We start from the raw sequence: 19,176 nt of genomic DNA, 5'->3' as shown, positions 1-19,176 counted from the left end.
CCAAATTGTTATGGGCTCATTGTTGAAATGAAATACAAAATCACTTTGTAGTTCCTATATTATGGGACCTAAGGGTGAAACCTAATGATGAAACCTACAGTTCACAGTTCACACGCCTTTGGTTAGTCAGTCAACACGACGTTGGCTACTATAAATAAATAAATAAAAAATAAAATTACCTTTATTATAGGGAAATTTGTCTCTAGGGTCTATTCCAAGAGAAGACAGAAATAACCCAGGCGTCAGCCACAGCTCAGCGCCGTAAACTGAGCTGGGCGAGGTGACTTGCTCAAGGCCACACAGTGTAGCAGCAGGCGATCGAACTAGGTACCTTTGAGTACGAAGCTAAGACCGTACCGCTGAACCACGCTGACCAAGATATTTGAGAATAATATTGTGGCAAAAGCAAATCGTACCCTTGGCTTCCTGAGGCGGAACCTGTACCAGTGCCCCCCCCCCCCCCCCCCCTAAGGTGAAAGAACAGGCATACAATGCTTTAGTCAGACCCATATAATTGGAATGCGCGTGCACAATGTGGGATCCTTTTCAGCAAGGCCACATCAAGAAAATCGAACAAGTTCAAAGGGCAGCATCGAGGTTTGCCATCAACAATTACTTGCGTGAACCAGGATGCGTTAATGAGGCCCTGAAGGTGTTGCAGTGGAAAACACTGGAGAGTAATCGGGAAACACTGTACATTCACAAGAAATTATCATAGCAGTAAGTTCACAAGTCAATCAATTTTTCACATCCTAAACCAACCCGACACAATACCATTTTGATGCAGTGGGCCACATTTGATCTTATTTTGGAAAGTTATCTTTTTTTTAAAAGAAAAAAAATAAAGCCTCATCATTTATTTTGGGTTCCGATAGCTCAGTTGGTAGAGAACTCGCTCACACGCAAAGGGACCCAGATCGATCCCGGGTGTAGTCGATAAATTTTTCTGACCCCCCCCCCCCAATGTCCATCCAGCAGTGATTGGGTAGCTGGGTCTAATATAACTGTCGGAAAGTACTTTGCGGTAGACTAGCGTCCTATCAAAAGGGTAGCAAGCAATTGCTATCGTCCGCTTCACACTACAGAAACCGGGTTAAACTCCGGCTCCATGGGCCTCATGGCTCTGAAGGACTACTACTACTACTTCGTTTATTTGATACACGTTAGGCGCTACAGGTTTTGTCTCAGCCTCTTACGGTTATCTTTATAAGAACGACAGTTTTAACTTTTAACGTTGGTTGTAATACATAGATGATAACGTTTTCAAGAGTCAACATTTTAAAACTGGGTCACATTCTGTAGATCATACCGTTGTCGCAGAAGATACATATATAATAGATACATTAGTAGTCACGCTACCAAACTACTGTCCAAATGAAAAGTGACGTATCTGCAGTTTTTGTGATAATGAGAAACATGAAAGATACAGTACTTCTTCACATTTTGTGTTATTGGGCATTTATTAAATGTAGGAAAAGATCGTTTGTGCTGTCACTATATTTGACATTATATAATATTATAGTCTGATAGGAACCAAAAACAAGACCTTGATAATCAGAGTTCTGTTAGATTCATATTATACAACGTACTGGCTTGAAAAGAGACTTTTATTTTGGTAGGACTTGTTACTGATAACAACATGAATGCAGAGGTGACCTCGCTCAAGTGATTGCTGGTACAAATTACCCTATCGTATGTGTACGAGTAGGGATGCTGTAAAAACCGGTTCGATGTAATCTACCGCCTACAATATCAACCTACTGTTTTGGCCAGAAACTTTTACTTCATTGGATAAAACGATAGATAAAAAAAGAAAAGAAATGAATTTATTATTTTTTTAAATCAGAAAACGAAACAACAAATAAACCCCTCTAAAAATTAAAAAAAAAAAAAAGACCAAGAAAAGAAAAACAAACCCCCAACAAAACAACAACCACCCCCCCCCCCACATAAAAATACACAACAAAAACTGACACCAAAAAAAAACCCCCAACAAAAACAAAAAATGCAAATAAAAAAAAAACCCCAAAAAATCAAAACAACCACCTCCCCCCCCCCCCCCCCCCCCCCACATACACACATTAACCCCAACCCCGACAAAAAAAAGCAAAAAACAAAAACAAACAAACAACTCCCCCTCCCCCCAAAAGAAAAGAAACATAATCAACGGTACCCCCCCCCCCCCCCCAAAAAAAAAAAAAAAAGACAAATAAAAGTACAAACCAAAAGAAAAAAAACAACAACCAAAAAAACAAAATAAAAACAAAACAACAACAACAACAAAAAAAAAACACCCAAAAAACCCCCCCAAAAAAAAAAAAATAATAAAATTTAAAAAAACAACAAAGAACAAACAAAAACAAAACATATAAAAAACAAAAACACCCCCCTCCCAAACACAAGGAATAACAAAAATAAAAAAAAGAGAAAATTACAAAACATAACAAGACAAAAAAAAAAAAAGGAAAACAAACACACACAAAATAAATACAAAGAACAAAACAAAGCGGAACAGAAAACAAAAGCACACACACACACACACACATAAAAAACAACATTAACAAAAACCCCCCCCAACAAAACAAAAACAAACCCTACACAATCAAACAAACAAATCAAAACAAACAAGCAAGCCGAAAACAAACTTCAATTCAAACCACGGTTATCAGTGAGACAAAGCAGTCAAAAAGTTGTCAAGTGGTTATTGGGTATGGTCGTGTCCTTCAATATAAGTATGGCCAGTAAATATCGTCGTCATAAGTCTTCTTTCAGTAATTTAAGCTGCCTTACATTGTATGAATAGTTATGATTTATATTGATAAACTATTATTTTTGTATGTACTAATAATATTGAAATAATACTTTATGTAGTTATTATTAGATAATCAAGTATATATGATTGAAAAATCTATCTATAGTATAAAGATCACTATCTAATAATCAATCATATCATACCTTGAGTTAACTCTTACAAGCCTAATTACCGAACACAATAGGGCAGTAAAGTTGTGACGTCGCACCTTCTACTCCACCGGTTCCAAACTCATTGGAAGTGTGCACGTAACAAATCCTTCGGAGGACCAATAATGAATAGGTTTCGTATCAAATCATAAAGTGGCATAACTATTTCAGTAGCAGGATGTATAGGCAGATTCTTAAGATTACGGGGCGTAAAAGAGCGAGAATGGATGATCTTTATTGACGACCAGTATATTATATTTACTAGAAAATAAGATGCAATCACTCTAAAACCAGAATATCAATTACACGAGGTATGTATCCGTCCACCGGAAGTCTGGTTTTACACTTCCAATACGATGATTCATCATTTAATTTCACATCATTTATTAATCCTTTACATTCCTTGTGTAACATAGGGCTTCAACAGTACATCTCCACCGTATTCTGTTCTGTGTCTCCTTCTTCATCTCTCCCCCAGGACATTCCAGCCAACTTCACCTCTTCCTCACAAGACCCCCCCCCTCTCTCTCTCTCTCTCTCTCTCTCTCTCTCTCTCTCTCTCTCTCTCTCTCTCTCTCTCTCATTACATCATTGTTGCCCACCGAATATTTGAATAGTATACATTTCATATTTAAAGATATTTAAAGACACTCTCTCACACACAGACACTCACACACACACGAGCACACACACACATACACTCACCCGAATCACACTACCTAACATGTACATCATAAATACACATCCTAATTAACAAACGAAAACCGTTGTATAATACAGAATATATAATTTACATACAGAAACCTCATAACAAAAAATAACAAAAAAAAAACCAACACATACACAAAAACACACAAAACAAAACAAAACAAACAAAATAACACCAACCCCCCCCCTACAGCCACAAAAAACAACAAACCACAACAACAACAACAAAAAACAACCCCAAAAAAAAAAACAAGAAACAAAAAAACAACAAAAAACAAAAAACAAACAAAAACTGCCACCCAAACTAGGGGAGTTAACCAAAGAAAAATACGTAGAATGTGATATATTAAACAGGATAACCTCCCCTAGATCTTGGTCATATTTTTTTTTCTTCTTTCTTCTCCACCTCATCCCTTCTTTCCACCCTCTCTCTCTCTCTCTCTCTCTCTCTCTCTCTCTCTCTCTCTCTCTCTCTCTCTCTCTCTCTCTCTCTCTCTCTCTCTCTCTCTCTTTCCCTCTCCATCCCTCTTTCCAGTCCTACATTATTGTTGAAACCGAGCCATATGCTCACTTGGATGACATGGGGTGATAAGGCTAGTCTTATTTCCGTGGAATGTCTGGTTTGTCTATAGATAGTTCGAAGATGACGTCACTCAGGCCTTTGTTATTGTTCTTGCCATCCGCGTTTGTGAGTTGTTCTCACTAAACTGTATTAACCAGACTATAAAAGTTCATGGTTACACAGAGTTTGTGTGTTGGTCCGTTATACTTCCGGATGGCAATGTTGTGAACTCCTTGGCCAAGCGCATTCTATCTATACAGTCTTATACGCCTGCCTCTGTCGTAAAACAAAACAAAAATGTAATACCGTCGTCATTTCTCGTCCTACATCTTAAATGTTGCATATGTTGATATTGTGCTATATAAAATTCATGTTAAAAAAATAATAAATATGTCACTAAACCAACAGCACAACAAACACCCATAACAAACAGCACAAACAACAACACAAAAAAAAACAACAAAGCAACAATAAAAACAATAACAACAGCAACAATAACAATTATTTACTCCCTGCCCATTATGACTGTTGGCGTGTAAGGGAAGCAACAATAACAACAATAACAACAACAATAACAACAGCAATAACAACAACAACAACAACGAATTATAAAAAACAAACACAGACAGACACACACACACACACACACACACACACACACACCTAGAACTGCAACCTCCCTCCCCAGGGAATACCCATAAATACCATACACACCCCACCGAGCAAATTATTCAAAACAGATGACACACATCATATTATGACACACGCCTCAGCGATGCACAAGCAGTATTTAAAATAATACAAAACGATATTGGAAAATATTAATCTTAGCACGATCGATAATGAGAAGAGAACATTCCAAACCTAAATCTTTTTATTTTGTAGCTACATCTCACACATGTGGTCCCTCCCTAATCCGCCACTAACAGCTATACGCTAATTCCCTTTTTAACTCTTTAACGGCGCGCTTCTAATTGGAATTTGTTTAATATATATATATATATATATATATATATATATATATATATATATATATATATATATATATATATATATATATATATATATATATAGCCTATTTCAACTGAGAAACAAAGCCCAAAGCGGTTCTGAATGCTTCAATTTAACTCCTCTCCCCTCAAGGTATATTGAACCAAATTTTCAATTTCACATAGCATACGTTAGGCGTCCTGCTTTGTACTAACACCAGCACCACCATACTATCCGCCACTGACCACACCAGGTACTAATTATTAAATCACAGCTGTATCGATGAAGATAATGTTTGCAAAGGGTCTTACCCGAGGACGTAACGCCGGGACCTTATTTTTTTTCCTCCGATTATTGTCACCCACCCGGTCACTGAGCATGCACAACATCGCGTTTTCTCCAAGGATAAAACTTTCTGCTGCCCACCGTGGGACTCGAAAAAGGGACCTACATACTAGAGGGCACGTCACTTGCTAACGACGCCGCAGGAGCAAGATATTGATGCTATTCGTTTAGATAAAATACTAAACTGTTCTGACTGTCATATGAATCGTACCAACCCACAAAACAATATGTTTTGACGTTAACATTCTTTTATAAGGACGTAAGTGAGAACTAATCACTCAGCTGTTGGTCTAAAACAATACAACTACAAAGAGCTAAATGTCGTCAACTTCATTCATTCTGTCGAGTCGGGTTTGAGTAAAACCTATTCCCGCCTTTACTGGGTTTCGATAAAACACAGCTGTCCAACTATAATCGGTGTTTCCCCCCCCCCCCCCCCCCACCCTTCCTTTATCTAGCTATTAATCCATACATATCTATTATAGAGCCATAATCATTATCCAGGTTTGTCCTAACTGTGTCTTCAATCATCGATTATCTATCTTTCTTTACTCCTCGTTTTTCTCTTTTACTCCTCCTAACACCCCCCCCCCTCCCCACTTCTCTCTCCACTTCCCCTCTTCTCCCTCTTTCTCCTCTTGCTCTTTTTCTTTCTCCATTCTCCTCCACCTCCTCTTGCTCCTCCTCCTTCTTTTCATTCACCTACAAAATATTTTCTGTTTTTTATCCCAATCGATTATAGTATTTGACATCATTATGATCTAATGATGTCCTCATTGTGTCTTCTTCTTCTTCTTCTTCTTCTTCTTCTTCTTCTTCTTCTTCTTCTTCTTCTTCTTCTTCTCCTCCTCCTCCTCCTCCTCCTCCTCCTCCTCCTCCTCCTCTCCTCCTTCCTCCTCTTCTTCTTCTTCTTCTTCTCTTCTCTCCTCCTCTCCTCCTCCTCTCCCCCTCCTCTCTTCTTCTTCTCTTCTTCTTCTTCCTCTTCTTCTTCTTCTTCTTCTTCTTCTCTTCTTCTTCTTCTTCTTCTTTCTTCTTCTTCTTCTTCTTCTTCTTCTTCTTCTTCTTCTTCTCTCTTCTTCTTCTTCTCTCTCCTCCTCCTCCTCCTCCTCCTCCCTCCTCTCTCCACCACCACCATCCACCATCACCACCACCACCACCACCACCATCACCACCACCACCACCACCACCACCACCATCACCACCACCACCATCACCACCACCACCACCATCACCACCACCACCACCATCACCACCACCACCACAGTTCCTCTAAGATTTACAAACATTATATAATCATGATATCATTCCATATACAGCAACGAGACACTGACGCGTAGGCTATATAATCTGTTAAAAATGTGGAAAATGTCATTCATTTTACTTTCGTAGTAAACAACTAAAAGGGTTGAATAACTTTAACTCAAGTCGGTCGCATGTCTTGATTTCATCACAAGCTCTGCCGGACTCTGACATAACACATTATTTTCCTTTTGGCCTGGAAACGTTTGCTTCAGATTCAAATTTATTGACAAAGGTAACCCTTAGCTTTTCCACCCCCCCCCCCCCCCCAAAAAAAAAAAAAAAAAAAAAAAAAAAAAAAAAAAAAAAAAAAAAAAACAAACAACAAAAAACAAAAAAACAAAAACAAAAATAACAAGAAAACAAAACAAAACAAAAACACCCCCCATGAAAATACCCCACAAAAAAACAACAACAAAACAAAGATAAAAACAAACAAAAACAAAACAAACAAAAAATAAAAATAAAAACAAAAAAACAAACAAAACAAAACAACAAACAACAGCAAACCCCGCCCCCCCCCCCCCCCCATAAAAAAATAGAAAAGAAAAAATTAAACAGAGAGAAAAGAAAAGAATATAAATACACACACACACGCGCGCGCGCGCACGCACACACACGCACAAACACAAATAATACCAAAAATAAAATAACACAAGAAAGGGGGAAAAAACCCAATAAAAAAAAACCCTTCAGCCCACCCCTTCTCTCCTCTCAAATCTGATTTGAGATTTGTTGGCTCTTTTTTTTTTCTTTCATTCCATTGATTTTCGAATATAAAGTTTTCTGGCCAAATTAAAAAATAAAGTGTTTTGCCCGGATAAGACGATAGTCGTAACGATACATACCGATTTCAATGTAGAAAGCATCTCCTAGTAAAAAGAAAAATATCAAACCCGAGTCTTCTCAATAACTTTTGACAAATTATGGGGAGGTCATTTCAATGGATTGATAATTATTTGAAATTAAATTTTTGTGGCCAATTTTTTTTCCTTCAAAAAACGTTTTGCCAGAGTATATCGATACCATTGCTGTCACGATACATCCCAATAGAGCAGTAAAGTTAGGTGCCCCAAACGTAAACAAAGGTCGAGAAGCACGTGGCAAACCACATGTTCCTGTCTTGACAGCTCACGTTCCAATGTAAATAATAGAAAAAAATAACCTTCAAAATTTGGCTGTTAGGTGGCAAAAGAAACACATATTCATAAATACTCGATCATGCATCAAATAATGTCTAGATATGGATATTTTATGGAACAAAAGGTAAAATTTTCTAAAATTTATCAAAAGTTACAGTCTATCTATTTTTAGACCAGAGCAAATTATTGCGCTGGTGTGAACAAAACGAGAATTATTCGGAGCCTGATTTTCATAATAATTTAGCCTTATATTATTATTTCTGCAACTGTTAGATTTTATGTAAACATATTTTCAATACTGAAAGTGTATTGCCTACAACTCAAACTACAAAATTGGGAGACCTATATTGTGTGTAAATTATTCCGGTCCCTAACGGAAATCACTAGCAACTTGTTATTGTTTACGTTTGGGGCACCTAACTTTACTGCTCTATATCAATATAGAGAACGTCTTGACAAAAAAAATATCTCAAACCTGAGACTTCTATGGAATGTTTGACGAGTTGTGTGTGATTTCAATTTGAAATAAAAGTTATGTGGTCAGCTTGTTTGAAAATAAATTGTATTATGTCCAAGCAGGGCAGATATTTCAGGTTGGATTCATACCGGTGCCAGTAAAGAGAACATCTCCTTGTTAAAAAAAATCTCAAACCTGAAATTTATTGAAAATTAATAATCGACTACGGTTCGAAAGAAACAAGTTTTCTGGCTAAATTTGAAAATAAAGTCTTTAGCCAGAGTCAGACAGATCTGTGACGATACATCTCGATGACAACAATACTATTAAAGAGAACATCTCCTGGATTAACGTATCTATTTTTCAATTCAAAAAGTGATATCGATTTTAGCTCTATAATATACGGCGGTGACCTTGAAGAGAAAGGGATATAGGGTATTTCTAAGAAACTGTTTTATTTCAATTTAGTTGTAATCTCCAAACATCTTGTAAAAGAGATTACCATCACGAGGTGGATTGTTAAAAGTATGGAACGAGAAGATTATGACCATTTTAATTGATCGAGATTTGAAGGACGAGTTTTTGGTAAAAAACATATGGGTCTTTTTCAAAATACCTGTTTCTTTGCTAGTGAGTCAGATGCTTTATTGACTGAGCTATCTAGACACCCGTTGAGATATTGGGGACCCTCAAATCGAACATAAAATGATCTTTTCATTTGTCATTTTAATTTTGAAAAACGATTTTTCTAGCCAAAATTATATAAAACACGTTTTTTCCTAGAGTATATACGACAGAGTGTCGGTTTTACTATTGTCGGTTTTATTTTCTGATTCCCTTTCTTCAACAAAAATAAGTAACAAATCGCTGAACATAAAATGCGAAGAAACACCGCTCTCGATTCAACTTTTGGAAACAAGATGGTGACTATTTGTACATATCTTACGGAGAGACAGAAATAGTCCAGCTATTAAGGCAATGTCGTTATTCTTTACAACAAGCGGACATAACAAACACAACAGCAGACTCATAACAAGCATATCCACTACGATAAATAAAGACATCAAGCACCTAGATGACACACAAGAATTGAGATGCGAAAAGGATTTAGAATACCCGAGATTCATCGCAGCAGACCGTCACCAGTGGAAAGAACTCACTCAACAAATTGGAGAAGCTGCCAAAGCATCCCAGTCCGAAGATAAGGAGGCGATAGGAAATAAGTCAGTCAGTAAGTCAGTTTCTCCAATCACCAATGATTGGGTAGCTGCATCTCTTAGATCTGGTGAAAAGTATTTCGCAATGTATAAGCGTCTTGTCCAAAGGTAAACAAACTATTGTTATTGTCCGTTTAAGGCAACGGATTAAAGTAAAACTGCCAGGTCTCCATGATATGAAGTTGCATCAGTCCCTGAGCATTGCACAATGTCTAAAAAGACTGCCTGTCTGTGTCACCTTATACATTCCAATGCTCAATATGAGAAATGCAATTTCTAAAGAGCCTGAAGCAAAGTGAAAATAAATATAGGGATACGAAAATCAGCGCAACGATTACAATTTTAAAGAAATGATGTCTCGCTGTTGCAAAGTTAAACTGGAAACTTTTTGCCCGAGGAAGAACGCTTGGCGGAATTTTTGTGTTGCCCGAAGCCTCGCCTTAAATAAAACTATCTACAGTAAATGCTTTTGTCAACTTATTTACTTACTTAGGCCTTTTGTTCCCCCATGAGCACAGGCCATCACCGACGCTTTCCATTGGACACGAATCTGGGCTACTCTCCCTACTTGTCCCTATCTCCTTCGGTTCAGCCCCCGTGTTGCGCCTCCAGCTGCTGCTTGACCACCACCCCCAACTGCCTTTCTTCTAAAGGTTCCATAGCAATGCCTGTCTTGTGATGATGGATGTTGGCTTCCTAAGAGTGTGCCCAATCCAGCCCCATTTCTTCTGTTGGATCTGCTGCTCAACTGGCGCCTGTCCCACGGGTTGCCAGAGCTCTTTATTTGTTATCTTCTCTGGTCATCGTCATAATACATGCATGGTGTACTTTTGTCAAGGCTTTCTTTTATTAAGGAAAGAAAAAAATCCGACATCCATTGACCGGACCTACCTGTTAAAGGGCTTGGCGAATGTCTCATCTGAGTTTATATTGAAATAACATTCTTAAAGATTTTCCAGCTTCTCAACAATTTCATAAAATCATATTTTAAGCGGATCGCTAAATTATTTGGTGATATTGGCCCCAAACTATGGGACTATTTTAGAGATAAACCAGAGGGAAAGAACGTAAAAATTGTCTTATTATAAAAGCCATTAAAACTGTTCTTTAAAATACAAACATATTTTCTCATTTATACACAGCTTTCACCAACCACTAGGACCACCTGCTATAGTTAACTATATTATTATACATTTTGTAATATTATTATGCTATTGTTGATTTTGTATCCTTGTCCGATATGATTGCATTTTATAAGAGGGGCCTACACGTGGCAATTTTTACCGGTGATGAGACTCGTCTAGCTCGGTGTGACCCGATCCGTGCGTCAGTCGCTAGGATTTCTGCCCACACACGTGAAGAAGTGCAAACCGACCATCACCCGTCCCAGTCACTGCCTCTCTTTTCTATTTTTCGTATTGCTTACAATCTTATGTGCGTTGCCATTTTACATTTTGAAATGAGAATGGAAAGTGAAAAGGCTCTTTGTGGTGTCATAATTTCCTCTATTTTAAAGGGGGAAAAAGGAAAGAAATAAAACAGAACAGGACCCTTTGGGGTAAAAAGTGGCTCTTAGAGCGGCAAAAATACATCCACATAAATTCCACAAATTGACTAAATGAAATGCGCTTATATCCGAGAGACTTCAACAATTCACAAGGTCGTCATATGCTTTTCCTCTCTGTATTTTTATTACAATTGTCCTTACTTTTTACCTTCAACAAACACTCATTTTGACGATATTTTTCAATGAAATTAAGTGTATTTTGCTTGGACCAAAATGCAATTGTTAAATAAACTAAATAAAACTTAGTTATAGAATTTTGCAGACTATCAAGGTAAAATATATGGGCGTCTAGAGCTACGGAATAATGATTTTCATCATGATGATTATTATTGTAATTATTACAAAATAAAAAGAAATCCCCCCCCCCCCCCCCAGCTCTTCTTTTTTTTTTTTTTTGGTAGACTATAAACGTTCAAAGTTACACCCAGTTTTGTGTGTTGGTATCAATACCCACCATGCCTATCATCACGTTGTCAAGGCTTTGGTCATCTGCCAATCCCAAATACAACAATGTGTCAAGTCAATGGATATCACAAGTCGATCATGAAATCAATGATTTCGCGTCAACAATCGCGTCAACGGCTTCGGTTCGAACCTGGTTGCGGAGAAAAAAACAAACAAAAAAAAACCCCCAAAAAACAACAAAAAACAAAAATAAACCCAACAACAAAAAACAAACAAAACAAACAAAACAACAATGAAACAAAACAAAACAAAACAAAACTGGCATATCATGTTATTACAATGGACATGATGAAAATCGGAAATCTATTTTTTCTTTTACTGATTTATCAAAGAAATTTTAAAATTTATTTTGGATGAAATCCATTATAAATTTTACGTTGATCGAGCACTTGAAGAAAAACGAAACCTTTTATTCATCTACTTCTCCCTGACTCAAAATTGATGAAAGATATTATTTAAAAAATAATAATACAGCATTTATTTAGTGCGATAACCACTAGACGTGCTCAACGAGCTTTACAAGGGGTCCCAAGCCAACAGCAACACTAAACATGAAGGACGAGACATGACGCCAGTCAGGCGATATTACAATTTAGTTTTCCGACAGAGACGACGAACGGCCAGGTACTCATTTTACAACTGAATACGGTTAGAGAATGCGAGTAAAGAGTCTTTTCCTAGGACTCAACTATGCGCCGAGCGAGGCTCGAACCCAGGACCTTCCGATCCTAAAGCGAGTGTCCTACCACAAGACCACATAGCCGCACATATTACTTAAGCGCATACCATCAATACGTGCTATCCAAACAACCACAGACAATCTTTTTCTGCCGTACTCTGAAATAAACACATTTTACAAATATTGGTCAGAAAACTCGTCTTACAAATGACGACCGATTTAAGTGACCCTCATCTTGTTAAAAACTTTCAAACGTAGGACTTCAAGTAGGCTAAGTCTTCAACGTGTGAACATTTTTTTTAGAAGATGAGGGTCATTTTAACCGATCGATATTTGAAGGACGAATTTTCAAGCGAATTAAAAAAAAAATTGTTTTCTTTTTTTTTTCACTTTTCACAATCCGACAGTTTTGTCGTATCAATTCAAAAACATCTGTTTCTATATTTTTATTGCTAGACGTAGTAGTTGTAAAATTAATCCGATTATAAAACACGTTTTTATATTTAAAACAAAACAAAACAAAAAACAAACAATAACAAAACTGACACAGATTTTAAAACGAATACACAGGTAATTACACATTATTGTAGCATATTTTAGAGGATAATTCCGCTGACTTTCAACAACACACCAGGATTAAGACTTCCTGTTTTTAATGGAAAAAAAACATTTGGAGCATGTCATCCTTGTTTGGCCGCATTCTTTTTATGTGCAATCAATGTGTATATGTTGTGAGTGAGTGAGTGAGTGTGTGTGTGTGTGTGTGTGTGTGTGTTTGTATGTAAAATGTATATTTGTTTTATAGATAGTATGCGCTTGGCTGAGAAGCTCATAACATTGCCATCCGGAAGTATAACGGACCAACACACAAAACTTTGTGTATCCATGAACGTTTATAGTCAGGTTAATACAGTTTAGTGAGCATTACTCATAAACGCGGATGGCAAAAAACAATAACAAAGGCCTGAGTGACGTCATCTGCATACTATCTATACGGTGAATCGTAGAAGAATGATGATGCTCTGCAGCTGCCATGTACATATTAGCAGGGCTGACATCCGAACCCACTTATGGGCCCAGTTTAACATTGTTGTAATGGACAATATTTTGCGACATTATTGTTGTTGTAAAGATTTCCATTACAACGATGAGCCCATAAGCAATTGGGTTATCAGACCTTCAAATAAGTCCACGAAGTCTGTAACCATATCTAGATTTTTAACGAAAACAGATTTGAAAAAATGTGTATGAAATCGTGGCCAGACAAAACAGTGAGAAAAATATAAGATGAGTACGGTGAGAGAATGTAATTAAAGCACCTTTTCCTAGGACTCAATTATGAACCACTCGGGGCGGGATTCGAACCCAGGACTTTACGATCCGAAGGCGAGTGTCATACCACACGACCACATAGACGCAAGTAAAAGTAAAATCCACCACCCAACTTAAGATAGAAAGCTGCAAAAACCTGAGCCAAATTTTAGTTATTACAAATAAACATGAGCGAGATAAAGTTCATGGTTACACGACATATTATATCTAGATCTATAAAGTGAGTGTTTATCACAGATTCTGTCCCTTGTGTCTAACACAAGTGTGAACACTATTAAAAGGACATTACACATTATGTATGTAAACTTTATTTTGGGGGGGCTCGATGGGTTACGAGAGTGAACAAAACTCACAAATTACACATACATGAATAGATAGTTCGAAGATGACATCACTCAGGTCTTTGTTATTGTTTTTTGCCATCCGCGTTTATGAGTAATGCTCACTGAACTGTATTAACCCGACTATAAACGTTCATGGATACACACAGTCGTGTGTGTTGGTCCGTTATACTTCCGGATGGCAATGTTATGAGCTTCTTAGCCAAGCGCATACTATCTATAGATAGTGTGCGCTCGGCTAAGAAGCTCACAACATTGCCACCTTGAAGTATAACGGACCAACATTCAAACTATGTGTAACCATAAACGTTTTTATAGTCTGGATAATACCGTTTAGTGAGAATTAGTCATAAACGTCGATGGCAAAAAACAATAACAAAGACCCGAATGGCGTCAACTTCGTTCTATCTATACAATAAGCCATTCCACTGAGTTACTAGTCCCGTGTGGAAAGTCATTCACTCATTAGAGAAGGTACCAAGATTTCTACACCTCTTTGTTATTGTTTATAGATAGTATGCGCTTGGCTAAGAAGTTCACAACATTGCCATCCGGAAGTATAACTGGCCAGCACACAAAACTGTGTGTTGATCGATTATAGTCTGGTTAATACAGTTTAGTGAGAATTACTCATAAACGCGGATGGCAAAAAACAATAACAAAGATCTGAGTGACGTCATCTTCGAACTATCTACAGACTGCCATTTGGGTGGTTCTTTGTCACTAAGATAATTATATATCACACAGGCAATGAACGTTCAAGGTGACACATCGCTTGTATGTAGGCACTGTGTACGTCTCGCCTCATCGAGCGGGCAGATGTGTGAATATTTTATTTTAAACACATAACATCAATAATCTGTGAGTACTATTCATGGTCTGAGTCTTTTCCAACACATTTTACAACGCGGTATATATTTTGAGCACATGGAATATAGATGGTTCGAAGATGACGTCACTCAGGTCTTTGTTATTGTTTTTTTGCCATCCGCGTTTATGAGTAATGCTCACTGAACTGTATTAACCCGACTATAAACGTTCATGGATACACACAGTTTTGTGTGTTGGTCCATTATACTTCCGGATGACAATGTTATGAGCTTCTTAGCCAAGCGCATACTAACTATATTATAATATGTACCATAAAGTAATTTGTCAATGGCCACTTGATTCCACTTTATAAGATTATCTTGTTATCCATTTTGTAGGGATCTCTCGCCGTAAACAAATGTACGGCTACAGTGAAAATAGCAATGATGGTCATTCCTACTTCCGCTCTGCCTCAACCCGGGGCGTATAAAGCATGAGAACCTCTCAACATGAGCTCTCTTTTCTTATTCACTTTCTACCAGACAACACCTAAAACAAAGGTAAGCTATATTTTTTTATATCTTGCAGTTTTAACCTAGTAATGGGAGCGGTCTATATTCAGGATTTCGTGTGTTGATCGATTATAGTCTGGTTAATACAGTTTAGTGAGAATTACTCATAAACGCGGATGGCAAAAAACAATAACAAAGATCTGAGTGACGTCATCTTCGAACTATCTACAGACTGCCATTTGGGTGGTTCTTTGTCACTAAGATAATTATATATCACACAGGCAATGAACGTTCAAGGTGACACATCGCTTGTATGTAGGCACTGTGTACGTCTCGCCTCATCGAGCGGGCAGATGTGTGAATATTTTATTTTAAACACATAACATCAATAATCTGTGAGTACTATTCATGGTCTGAGTCTTTTCCAACACATTTTACAACGCGGTATATATTTGAGCACATGGAATATAGATGGTTCGAAGATGACGTCACTCAGGTCTTTGTTATTGTTTTTTTGCCATCCGCGTTTATGAGTAATGCTCACTGAACTGTATTAACCCGACTATAAACGTTCATGGATACACACAGTTTTGTGTGTTGGTCCATTATACTTCCGGATGACAATGTTATGAGCTTCTTAGCCAAGCGCATACTAACTATATTATAATATGTACCATAAAGTAATTTGTCAATGGCCACTTGATTCCACTTTATAAGATTATCTTGTTATCCATTTTGTAGGGATCTCTCGCCGTAAACAAATGTACGGCTACAGTGAAAATAGCAATGATGGTCATTCCTACTTCCAGGGGCGGTTGGTCACCTTGTATTTAAGGCGGCACAAATCCGAAATACAGTATTAAATTTTATTGGTCTAGTTAATTTAACTAAACTTTGTATGTGTGTGTGTGTGTGTGTGTGTGTGTGTGTGCGTGTGTGTGTGTATGTGTGGAGGGGGGTATTGCTTGTCTTTATGTGTGCATATGTTTGCATATGTGCGTGTATTTGTGTGTGTGTGTATGTGTATGTGTTAGAATATTAACGAGACTTACTCACGTCAATGGCGTGTACTATTTGTACAAGAGGTCCATTCGTCGATCTTTCTGTAAGGCAAAATGGTCTATGACTCGATTAATGAAGTTGTTAATGGATCCTATCGTATCCTTATGGATTGTGATGCAGGTCGGAGCATTGAGACGATCCTGGCCCATTGTGGCACGTGAAGCTGTTTTAATCCTTTTCAGAGTACTAAACGATCTTTCTGCCTCCGCTGTTGTCATTGGTGTGGTAAGCGCTATCTCCAAAAATTTCGTGACTTCAACGAATGTTGTTCCTAATTCAGAGGTGCATATCAATCGGTACAACTCGATCATTGATTCGCATTGAGTAAAGGTATTATTTGAATAAAGAACTTCTAATTCTGTCGTCAGTTTAGGTTTATGAAGAATTGGGTAATATGTTACGGCTTCTGATATTAAATTTGTGGGAAAGGAATTGACGAAGGTCGGGAAATTGTCTACATTGAGGAGGTTAAATGAAATGACTGCGTTATGCTGACTAAACCTATCGGTAATTTGATTTGCTATTATGTCGCATGCTTCAATGGCTGCCAACTTATTTTCACTTCTGTCATCTCTTCTTCTTTTAGCTTGATGTTGCTCTTCTGGTAAATATGAACTGATTTCCATCCTAATGGAAGAAACTGCATCCTGAAATGTGTTTATTGCCCTTTCACACATGTGCGAATCAAGTGAGCGTCTCTGGAGTATTCCAAATAATATATCAACATTCATAAAGATTTTGTTGAAAACATTGAGGAAAAAAACGAATGTTTCATTTGTTAAAATGTTTAAAAGGCCAGATGCTTTTTGAGTTGTATCATCGTCCCAATCTTCGTCTAATATTTTCTCAAAAAGGCTGATAAGTTCCTCCTTCTGTGCCGCTATACTAGCAATAAGACGGGATTGGAAATTCCAGCGAGTCTCTGAGGGCGTGGGTAGGGCGCGTTGGCAAAATTGACGGAAGGCGTCGACTCGTTTTGAAGAATGAGAGAAAAAAGTGGAAAATGCTATAATGTTTGCAAAGAAAATTTTACAGCCTCTAATACGTGAACACGCTTGTTTTAATACTAAATTTAACTGGTAGGCGTAACAATGAGTAAAAACAGCGTTCGGAAAAGTTTCTTTGAGCTTTGCCTGAACCCCAGAAAGTCGGCCAGACATCATAGCTGCTCCATCATATGTCTGAGCAATTAATTTCTCCTTCACATCTAGTTTCTCAAGAGCTTCCGTCAGAGTTGTTGCTAGTCCGTCAGCTGTCCTATCACTGACTTCAAGAAATTCTAAAAACCTTTCAACCAGTTTTCCTCCCTTTAAAAATCTTAAAATAATAACGAACTGTGTACGTTTTCCTGCATCCGTGGCCTCATCTGCTTGAACCGAAACAAACTTTGTATTTGTAATATCATTTTTCAATTCTTCCAAATAAATATTGTACATACAGTTTAGGAGCTCGTTTTGCGTCTCCTTAGACGTATAGCGCGCTACAGTTGCTGTCTCCAAATGATTTGCAAGCAATGGATCATTTTTAGCATCTCGCGTTATAAGATCTAAAAAAACTCCACGATTGTATGATTCAGTGCTTTCATCATGACCTCTAAGGGCTATTTCATGTACACCACAAAACAAAAGAGCATCAATTATCTTGGATAAAACTTGTCTGTTAACTTTCACCTGTTCTTTATAACGACTCACAGACGCAGAATGTCCTGTTTCCAACTGATTTCTTATGTCTACAACGTTGAAAAGTTTATATTTAACAGCATTTGTGACATGGCTTTTTGATTCAGAATGTTTCTTCAGTACCTGCGAGATGTGCGCAATATCACTGAATCCTCCTGTTGTCCACTTAGAGCATACATCACCAAAAATCAAGCAATAAAAACAATGAAGCGTTTTACGGCTTTCACTGGCAGTAAGCCATTCAACAGTTTTAAAATAATCATTATTAAATCGGCGCTGTCTCCTCGGTGTGTTAGAAACTAAGTTAAAATTCACTGGTTTGTGTGGACCTAAATCTTTCACCACTATTTTCTCTTGAGGGGATAAGTGTCGGAATCGATTTTCAATTTAAAAATCAACATGATTCATGATTGGTTACAAATTACAGAAATAACTTTTTAAAATTAAATGATTCAAGAAATTTTCCAAAGATAAAAACAGGGAGGTTTCATAAACAATGACAACAGCGATAAGACATTTTCTCTGAATACTAACGATATGACACACAACTTTAGAATAATTGAAATTAAAAATACACATTAAATTCCAAACGCAAAGCACTTGTTAACTTCACACACAATCAGCGACATCTTTATAATTATACTATTAGTAGTAGACAATGCACACAATACAAGTTGAGTAGTGATAGTTGGGAGTGTGTGGGGATGAAGGACTCCGTTGGGTCAGGGATTTTTATTTATAGAACCATGGGGCTCTTCTCGGTGCATACTTTGTTTACTGTTCTTTTTGATATTTAATATATATTTAAGCAAAACCAACAATGACAAAATATATATTAATTGCCATTCTCTTCATCCGTATATCTTAGTGAAGCAAAGCCTCTTCTTTCAGTGATAAAACTGATATGGTTTTAGTTTATCCCAAGTAGGACCTCAGGGCGTGCATCGCTAGATTGGCCGTCTTGGCCTAATTATTTTAGCAGTGAAAGACAATAGTTAGTTGGGGAGGGAGGGTGGAGGGAGATTGGGGAGTGGTAACTAACTTTCTT

The sequence above is a fragment of the Berghia stephanieae genome, chromosome 5 (assembly GCF_034508935.2).
Source record: "Berghia stephanieae isolate SIO BIC M18660-M18661 chromosome 5, UCSD_Bste_1.3, whole genome shotgun sequence".
NCBI lineage: Eukaryota > Metazoa > Mollusca > Gastropoda > Nudibranchia > Aeolidiidae > Berghia > Berghia stephanieae.
Note: the sequence above shows the minus strand (reverse complement) of the source record.